Consider the following 9,813-nt stretch of genomic DNA (forward strand, 5'->3'; position numbering starts at 1 on the left):
TCAATAAACATTAGTTCCCCATTTCCTCAGAGTATATTTAGATATATCATTAATATCACACAGAGTTTGTAATAACGAGCTTAACCATGTCCTGCAACTTTAACTTTGCAGGGGTTTATGGAGCGAATTGACACTGTAATAATGTTTTGTATGTGTTTTGTATGTTTAAAAATGACTATTTTTAATATACTTCCATCACACTCTAAGAATTTTCCTGACAGGCCACTACTCCGTTTCAGCTCAATATTTGGTGACCAAAGTGTTCATTAGAAACCTAAAAACAGGTTGTTTTTCAAATATATGCACAATGATAAAACTATCTTATAAAAAATTTTAATAATCCCAACTGTGTACACAGAAAAAAAGATCCCTGCTATTTCATGAATATATATACGTAGGGGGGAAACTATAAGAATACATATAAAAATATTAACAGAAAGATGAGTTGTAGGATTATGAGTAACTTTTAGTTTCTTCTTTCAAGCACTTCTATATTTTCCAAAATCTCAAAATTTCTGTAAGTGTGAGTTAACTTTTTTTTTTTTAATGAGCTAGCTTATTTATTTATTTATTTATATTTTTATTTTATGGCTGTGTTGGGTCTTCGTTTCTGTGCCAGGGCTTTCTCTAGTTGCAGCAAGTGGGGGCCACTCTTCATCGTGGTGCGCGGGCCTCTCTTGTTGAGGAGCACAGGCTCCAGACGCGCAGCCTCAGTAATTGTGGCTCACGGGCCTAGTTGCTCCATGGCATGTGGGATCCTCCCAGACCAGGGCTCGAACCCGTGTTCCCTGCATTGGCAGGCAGACTCTCAACCACTGCGCCACCAGGGAAGCCCCAAGTTAACTTTCAATAATTATAAAGTTTGTGATTTTTTAAATGCGTGTCCAGGATGTTATTTTAGATCAAAATACATTTATTGAGCATGTTGAAAATTGCTGATGGAGAATTATTGAGCAAAGCTGTTAGCTCTCTATTATGAAGACCTATTATCTAAAATGAAAAATAAAAATAAAGGAAAATTAGGCTCCTCATCAGAGTCAAGTTTTCGTCTCATGCGAAGCATCTCAGCAGTTGGACAGCTGAGTGAGAAAATGATCATTACGATGAGGGTGTGAAATGAGGGCTTATAAAATGTCCTCGAGGCAAATCCTTTCCACCAAAGGATTAGTTAATAAGACAAGACATAATCACCTTCCTAGTGCGGAGTTGTTGGGGGTTCCCTTCCCCATTTTATACACAAAGCATCTCTCTTTGATATTACTGTTCTCAAATGTTTGAAAGCCATTCCCAGTCACGGAAGTTTCTTTTGCCTTAAGTGGGAACAAGACAAACGAAGTAGCTGCTAAGATGATAATAGATGATCACGTGGAATGCTCTAATTTCCTTGATGCCAGTTCACAGGTGCAACTTAATCTCCTAAATGAAAATCTCTAAGTAAGGGCCAGACATAAGTCGAGTTAAAGGATAAAACCGAAAAAACAAACAAAACTTATAACCTGTGCAACCTCTTTACAAGCCACAATGTTCATAATACGTTTCCAAGATTTTTAAAAATGTACTTATTTTGTTGTTTTTCCAGTTACTCTTCCTGTTTTTTTGCTCATTTACAAATTAATCTCATTGGTTTTACATTATTGTTATACCAGTCTTCCTCTGATTATTCAGAATAAAAATAATTCTCTCTTACCTTTTGCCATTCAGAGAAAAATATAACAATAATGAATTATTTGCTTATCTCTCCCTCCCTCCCTCCCTTCCTTCCTTTTCAATGAAAATTTCAAAACTACAGAAAAGCAAAGGGTAGTTTAACAAATGCCCATGTATGCATTCTCTAGAATTTATAAATGTTAACTTTTCATCATATTTTAATAACATATATTTTAAGCAATAAAACAAAATAGAGTTGAAGTGCCCTATGTATCCCTTACCTGTTCTTTCTTTCTCCAAATGAAAAACGAACCATTAATCTATATTAATCTCTCATATTCTCCTAGGGTCTTCTATCTGTTGGAACTTGATCCTTTATGATTTTTATAACTCTTTTTCTTACCAAATAAACTACTGTCCTAGTTTATTTACTTGTTTTAAAAAATAACCACTTGTCAGGGATAATATACAGAAGCCCCTTACTCCTAGAGAGCCAAGACTTGCAAAAGTAACTTTAGGGTATCTCCTCCTAAAAGAAAGGTGATCATACTTCATGCATTAGGGCAGAACATGTTCAACTCAAACTCTAACAGGTGTGTGTCTTCAGAAGACTGGGTTTCTGAATCAACCAATACTAATTCTGTTAGAGACAGGGTCAAAAACCAACCAATTTGCTCTTAGTGGAAATATTGTTATCGTAACTTGAGTGGCTCAAGGACCCCAGACATGAAATGTACACTTAACATTTAAAAAGATGACTTTATTTCAGTTTTCCCTTGAGCCTAAATGAAGTAAAGCGCAAAGAAAGGTAGTCAAAAGAAAAATGACAATCTGAGAAGAGAAGCTTTTTTCATTGCAGACAGAAATTTGCTGGCTCCACAAGACTAGCGAACATCCTGGCTCCAACATAAATAGCTGACAGGCAAGAGTATGAATGACAGATACTAAGAGATACGGGAGAAAAAAATGGAAACATGGTGAATAATTCTTTCATTGACAATTTTATAGCTATGTACAGATTCAGAAAACATGACAATGTTTTGGCATTTTGGCAATGTCTTCGTATCTCAGGGCTTTAGTCTGATTTCATTTTTTCCATTAATAAATAATATTATTCCTCCAGATCTTTCAAAATTAAGAAGAATGGATAGGAAGCAGGATCCCTTCCATGTTTCAAGTTTTTATAGTGATTTATATTGGAAACATGAAGAAAAATGTAGAGAGGTAATTAGATTAATCATATGCCCCAATTTCCATCTCTGATTAAGAAATATCAGAGTATTCATGTGAAGTGTGTTACATTTGAGAAACACGTGGGACTTGAAGTCAGGCAAACTGGACCAACAACTGTGGGTCCACCACTGGCTTAGTGAATTTGGGGGAATCGCATAAACTTTCTACTTCTGTTCCCCTCCTCAACAAAATGGGAATAAAAAGCTGTGGTGTTGAAAAAACAAATGAGATATGGCATACTAAGCTACAACTGTTCTCTATAAATGTTGTTGTTTGATTTCCTTCAGTGCCTGGCACCAATTTCTGTGATTCAACAGATTAACAATCAACATGTGTTGAATTAATGGTATCTGGAATTTTTGTTTTTTAATTTTAGGGAGAACTGTATATAGTATATAGCTAATAATTACGAATCAGTCTGAGTCATGACCAAAGTGAAAACATATTTTGGGAAACCAAGTCAGATTACCTTCTATTCTAATCCTAAAACTCTTAGGCATTTGTCTCCAAAGGTATCCTATACCAAAGATACAGTCAGATGTATACGTGAAACTTCTTATATAAAAATACACTAAAAACAATAAGATACAGAGAGAAGTTTTTAAAGATTGTTATTTTAAAGCAGAGCTCATATTAAAATGTACTCAGCTCTGACTACATGATGTCTAATAACTTATTTAATAATTTTTAATGTGGACTGGTCACTAGGAATTGTAACATTGTTTATTTCTTTTCCAAAAAATATTCAGTATGACTATACACTCAAACAATACACTACAAAATCATTAGTATATCAGAAAGAAATAATTTTTTGGCTATAAAATTTATACCTACAAAAATATACATTGCAGTCTTTTACAATAAGATTGACTGACTTGTTCTGGGAATAACTAGAGTATATCAAGATGGACTAATCTAAAATTCTCAAAACCATACATTTATTGAGTACATAATTTAACAGGGTTTTCAAAAGAAATTGAGGTTAAATACCATGCAAAAATTATAGTAGTAGATTAATTACCTAGTGAAGTATTTTATCTTTAATATAATTATTTTATGGCTTACTTTTAACTAAAAATTAATTCTCGAACTAAAAAATGTGAGTGGCTCAAGGTTTGGATAGGATTTATAAAACATCTATAATATTGTGATAATTCCAGTGGATGTACCTTGGCAATTACCCTTATAACAAAATACAATAAGGATGTAATATTGTTAGCTGGATTATTCTTTGTTATGGATATAATTTTTGACATTGGCTGGCAAATCCATAATTACTTATTTAAAAATTCAATAGTCAGTAATTAGAATATAATCTTAGATCATACAATGATGATTTATTTTACCATTTGGATTTTTACCAGTGCTTTTTACATCTGGATCCTGAGAAGTCTTTAATTCAGGACAAGGCATAAATGAAAACTCCCCATGGGGAAGGCAGATTCACTTTTATTAGAAATATAACTATTTCTGTAGATCTTTAAGTACTCTTTCCCAAGTTCTAGAATACTTGATGATACAGAAATCAAGCGTGCTTGTTGTTTTTTTTTTTAACCTTTGAAGCCACTGAAAACGTCTAAGAAACCACTTTGAAACTTGTCCTTATAAAAAACTGTGAGTTCTTGAATTAGCCTATTCAATCTTCTTCTTTTTTTTTTTTAATCCAAAGACCAGTTCTGTTTGCTGTCCTAAAATAATTCAAAGGCAGAGGAGACAATACCTGAGCCAAGTCCACTCTCTCTCAGCTAAGGGGAAAGAACTCTCTGGAGTGACAAAAGGGAAACAGTCTGTTTAATCAATTCAATTCATTACATATTTATTGAGTACTTATTTTGTGCCAGGGAATATTCAAGGTGCTGTGGGAGTTTATAATACAGGAGATAAGAGAAGTATTCAGATTTAATGCTGCTTAGATTGTAATAAGTGTCACAAGAGGAAAAGAGAGCTACAGATCAGCAAAAACTTTCTGAAAAGCAAACCGCAAGTCACAAAGGGTGAGGGGGATTTTGACAGAGGAAGATGGGTGCGGTCATTCCTGGCAGAGTTGAGAAATGGGGGAGAACAGAGAGCAGTCTTGCTTGGATGGAGAGCACAGCGCTTGCAGGGTAGTGCTGGGAGGCCAGGAAGATTGGACAGGGCTTGAATGTTGGGACCCTGAATGAGAGGCAAGAAAGTTTTTTGATTAGGAGAATGAGTATGCACTGGGTCTGACCTGTTTTGCAATATTAACCTTACCTATAGCCATGAGCTCCAGGGATTGATTTCAGATGTCACAAATACTTCTGCATCTGCCCTCTGCCCAAATTTCTCCTGTTGCTGTCTGAAAATCATTTTTAGGACCTCTGTTCTATTACTAAAGATTTTAGTGCTTTTGTAGAAAACACTGAAATTCTCCTGATAGGGATAACGTCTCCAGCTATCAGCATACAGATTTCCCACCCCTCGCTGAGTGGGTGTGGGAGGTGAAGAGAATGTAAACAGCACGAAATCTCAATGTGTAGGGCAAGGAGTATCTGGAGAAAGGTTTAGAATTGGCAGGTAAATTTCCAAATGAGTCTGCAGTGTGTTTAAGAAGAGAGTTGAACATTTTTGTCAAGGGATGAGAACAGCTGTGGGAAAACCAGTGATTCAACAGCAAAGCAAAAAGCTTAGAGCTGTGACTGATGAGATGAGCAGATTTCTGTCTCACTGGGGGGCAGGGTGGGGGATGAAATACAAGAGTAAATAATGCATATGGGCACCTGAAGAAAGGTTTTATGTAATCTTTCTCTCTGTATAAGAGAGTATTACATTTCTATTGCTATATGACAATTTACACAAATTTAGCAGCTTAAACAACACACATTTGTTATCTCATAGTTTTCAAGGGTTAGGAATTTGGGGACCGGTTTAGCTGAGTTCTCCGCTCAGGTCTCACCAAGCCGAACTCAAGGTATCAGATGAGGCTGAGACCTCATAGCAGACTTGGGGTCCTCTTCCAAGCTCGTTGGTTGGTGACAGAATTCAGTTCTTTACAGTTGCAAGCCCACCAGCCATTTTCTGTCACACAGGGACCACTCCCAGCTCCTAGAGGCCACTCTCATGTCCTTGCCATGTGATTCCCCTTCTAGGCAGTTCACAACGTGGCTGTTCACTATTTCAGGATCAGCGAGAATCTCTGTTGCTTTCAGTCTCTGACTTCTTTTCAAGTCTCACCTGATTAGGTAAGGCCCCACCCAGGATAAGCTCCCTAACTTAAAATCAATTGATGAATGTCCTTAATTACATCTGCAAAATCCTTTCAGAGCAGGACTTAGATTAATGTTTTGTTAAAGAACTGGGAGAAGCGTATACAACCAGGATAGTGAGACTGTTGGGGGCCATTTTAGAATTCTGCTTGTCACAAAGAAACATATGTCAGAATCTTTAATAGGTGAGGATTTCATACTAATGCTCTTTTTCCATCGGGAAAGTTGTTGAAAAGTGGGCCAGGGACTTCCCTGGTGGTCCAGTGGTTAAGACTCCGTGCTCCCAATGCAGGGGGCCTGAGTTCGATCCCTGGTCAGGGAACTAGATCCCGCACGCATGCTGCAGCTAAAAAGAGCCCACATGCCACAACGAAGGTCCCGCGTGCCGCAACCAAGACCTGGCACAGGCAAATAAATAAATAATTTTTTTTTTTTTAAAATAGAGAGAAAGAAAAGTGGGCCAGCCCAGCCATGTCTTATACGTCTATACAATTCCTTCCACTGCTTAGCATTTAGTGCTTAAGACTACACTAATTATCAAAATATCTACATTTATAATATTTGAGTATGGTTATATGGATATGGATATGATCAGATGATTCAAAATTATATTTTAATAAAAGAATTTTACTATATAATAGTCACGGTGCCAGCACAAATGCACAAAACTATTGTACAGTGCCCAGTGATATGCAATAAAATATATATTGAATTAAATAAAATGCTTTGTCTTTTTGTTGAGTGGGAGTTTTTTGAGAGTCCTTGTGAAGCAGTGGGAAGACCAATTAGGGGATCTGGATTCTATTTCAGGCAGCATCAATTACTAGTAGAGGGCTCTCGGGCAGGCCACTTCAGTTCTCTGAATCTTTACAGTTTACACAATGGAACAGTAAACCTAACAGACATCTATTTTGCAAAGTTGCTATAAGGATCCAAGAAGATTGGTAATATAATGTGGAAATGTATATGAAATTTAGGGAGAAATTCTTAGGCAAAATCTTGATGAGTTATTAGTTGTGTAAGACCCTCGCCCCAAATATTTAAGCCAGAGAAGCCAAATCTTGTGAGTGAGATCAGTGGCAGACTCTTGTCTATGCAGCCTTCATCAGCTGGTCCTACTGCAGGCTCAGCATCTCACTTCAACTCTAGATGGCCTCAGAAGTTCTCACGACGAGGTTCAGAAGTGGTCTAAGGTCGGAGACTTGAGGACTTAATTTATGTCCATGCGGCTAAGTCAGGCAGCTCCTCTGCAGGAGACACCTTTGCAGGACTTTTTCCATTGAATTGAAATAAAAGTTTCTTCTCTTCCTATATCTTTAAAAGGGAATGATGGGAGTACATAGGGGAAGATTCAGGAGTTTTACCTTTTATACATGTTGCAAAAGTTAAGTGCAAATCCAAAAGTAATTTCTGTAATTACTACTACAGCTGACTTATGGCATCTATCCTGGCAGTCAGCAAACGACAGCCTACAGACCAAATCCAAGCTCAATGACTTATTTTCTGTGGCACACAAACTAAGAATATTTTCTACACTTTTTTTTTAAGAGCATGAGCTCTTCCATGCCCTTTATTATTTTTTAAAAATATTTATTTATTTATTTATTTGGCTGCACTGGATCTTCGTTGTGGCACGCGGGAACTTCATTGCCATGTGCTGGATCTTTGTTGCAGCATGCAGCATCTTCAGTTGCGGCATGTGGAAACTTTTAGTTGTGGCATGTGGGATCTAGTTCCCTGACCACGGATCGAACCCGGGCCCCCTTGCACTGGGAGCGCAGAGCCTTAGCCACTGGACCACCAGGGAAGTCCCTCTACATTTTTAAATAGTATGAAAAAAACTAAGAGTTCATCTTAAAAGTCCTCAACACAAGAAAAAAGGAAAGTAATTCTTACTATATATGGTGATGGATATTAATAACCAGACTTATTGTGGTGGTCGTTTTTCAAGGCACACAAATATCAAATGTTGTGCACCTGAAACAAATATAATGTTGTATGTCAATTATACATCAATTTTTTTTTAAAAAAAAGGGATTACAGAAGGGTAATGGTTGCACACCATTGTGAATACACTAAAAACCACTGAGTTATACACTTTAAAATGGTGATTGATTTTATGTTATGTGATTTTTTATCTCAATAAAAAAATAAAATAAGCGGCAAAAAAAATCATAAAATATTTTATGACATGAGAAAATTATATGACTGAATTTTCAATGTCTACAGATGAAGTTTTATTGGAAAACAGTCACACACATTTGTTTACCTGTAGCCTACGGCTACTTTCGCACTGCAACTACAGAGTTGAAAAATTGCAACAGAGACTGCACAGTTCACAAAACTGAAAGTATTTGTTATCTGGCCCTTCACAGCAAGAGTTTGCTAATGATTGATCTATAGTGGGTTTAGGCTGGTAAATATATAGCAAAATATGTTCTCATCACTTCTGGGAATGTTTGTAGGTACACCATTTTTAAAAGGCAGTTTGACAATAGATAAGCAAGAGTCCCAATACATTCAAGAAATTTGCATGCATCTCCCAGTTATTTCTGCTGCAGGTGATTCTCAATCAGGGCACATTCTGAGAAATACTGTCCTCTGTTATCTCTAATTGGATACTGTCTCTACTGAAACTCTTTTTGTTTCGTGTTGCTGATGCTTCCTAACTTGGAGAAGATTCCCAGGTCTTACTTCCCTGTGCTGGTGTAGGTGAAGAAGCTTCCCTAGGAACTGTTCTTTCAGCACCACACCCCATAGGTCCTGTCAAAGGCAGTTCACACACCTAAAGGCAGTTTAAACACCTGAATGCGGTTTGGGAACTGATGGATCATTCAAGGAGCAAATCTTCAGAACTCTCAGGATTCCCTGTATTAAATGGCAATAGTTCATATTGATTGCAAATCATACAACTTGGGATTTTTCTTACTTATACTAGAATGCCCTGACTGGTTCTAGATTTTTTTTTCTTTGAAAAGAGTGCTTTGACCTTCTATGTGGAGGCAAGGATTTATAGTTTCAGAGTCAGGAAAAAGATCTTGCACTTTACACCATACCATCCTGTTTTGGCTTTTTTTTTTTTTTTTTAAGCCAAAACACTCTGCTTTAAATTTTAACATTAATTCCAAACAGTTGAAATTGCATTCCAGGTGTCAAGAAGGACAAAAAAATCTGGACTGAGATTAGCAATTTAATTAATCTAATTGCTCCCTAGTCCTGTTTCTAAATCTGCACCAGACTGATTTTAGCTAACGTTTCTATGTCTGTCAAAATGCAAAGTTTGAGAATGGCCCAGGAAAAGTTAATAATTGAAAAAGAAAAGAGAAAGTCATTGATCAAGTAAAATAGTTCTATACAGTCCTGCTATAAATAGCTTTTGGTTCCACCTCACCAAGGCTGGCAAGGCAAGGATTTGAAATAAGGCATGTGGTGTCACCTAGGTGGTTTAGTGTGGATTACAGAAATTGGAATGAATTCCCTTATTTAAAAAATTTTTGAGAGGGAGGAACAAAGATGGCGGAGTAGAAGGATGTGCTCTCACTCCCTCTTGTGAGAACACCAGAATCACAACTAGCTGCTGGACAATCATCGACAGGGAGACACTGGAACTCACCAAAAAAGATACCCCACATCCAAAGACAAAGGAGAAGCCACAATGAGACGGTAGGAGGGGAGCAATCACAGTAAAATCAAATCCCATAACTGG

At 36.9% G+C, this 9,813-nt stretch overlaps 1 long non-coding RNA gene across 1 annotated transcript in view; it reads left to right on the forward strand.

Moving 5' to 3' along the window:
* LOC309624596 overlaps window positions 1–9,813 on the forward strand; it is a 467,785-nt gene that overhangs the window by 280,734 nt on the left and 177,238 nt on the right. The gene's annotated exons all lie outside the window — the stretch shown is intronic.

This window comes from Balaenoptera borealis (genome assembly GCF_965194805.1).
Source record: "Balaenoptera borealis genome assembly, chromosome: 2".
NCBI classification, from domain to species: domain Eukaryota; kingdom Metazoa; phylum Chordata; class Mammalia; order Artiodactyla; family Balaenopteridae; genus Balaenoptera; species Balaenoptera borealis.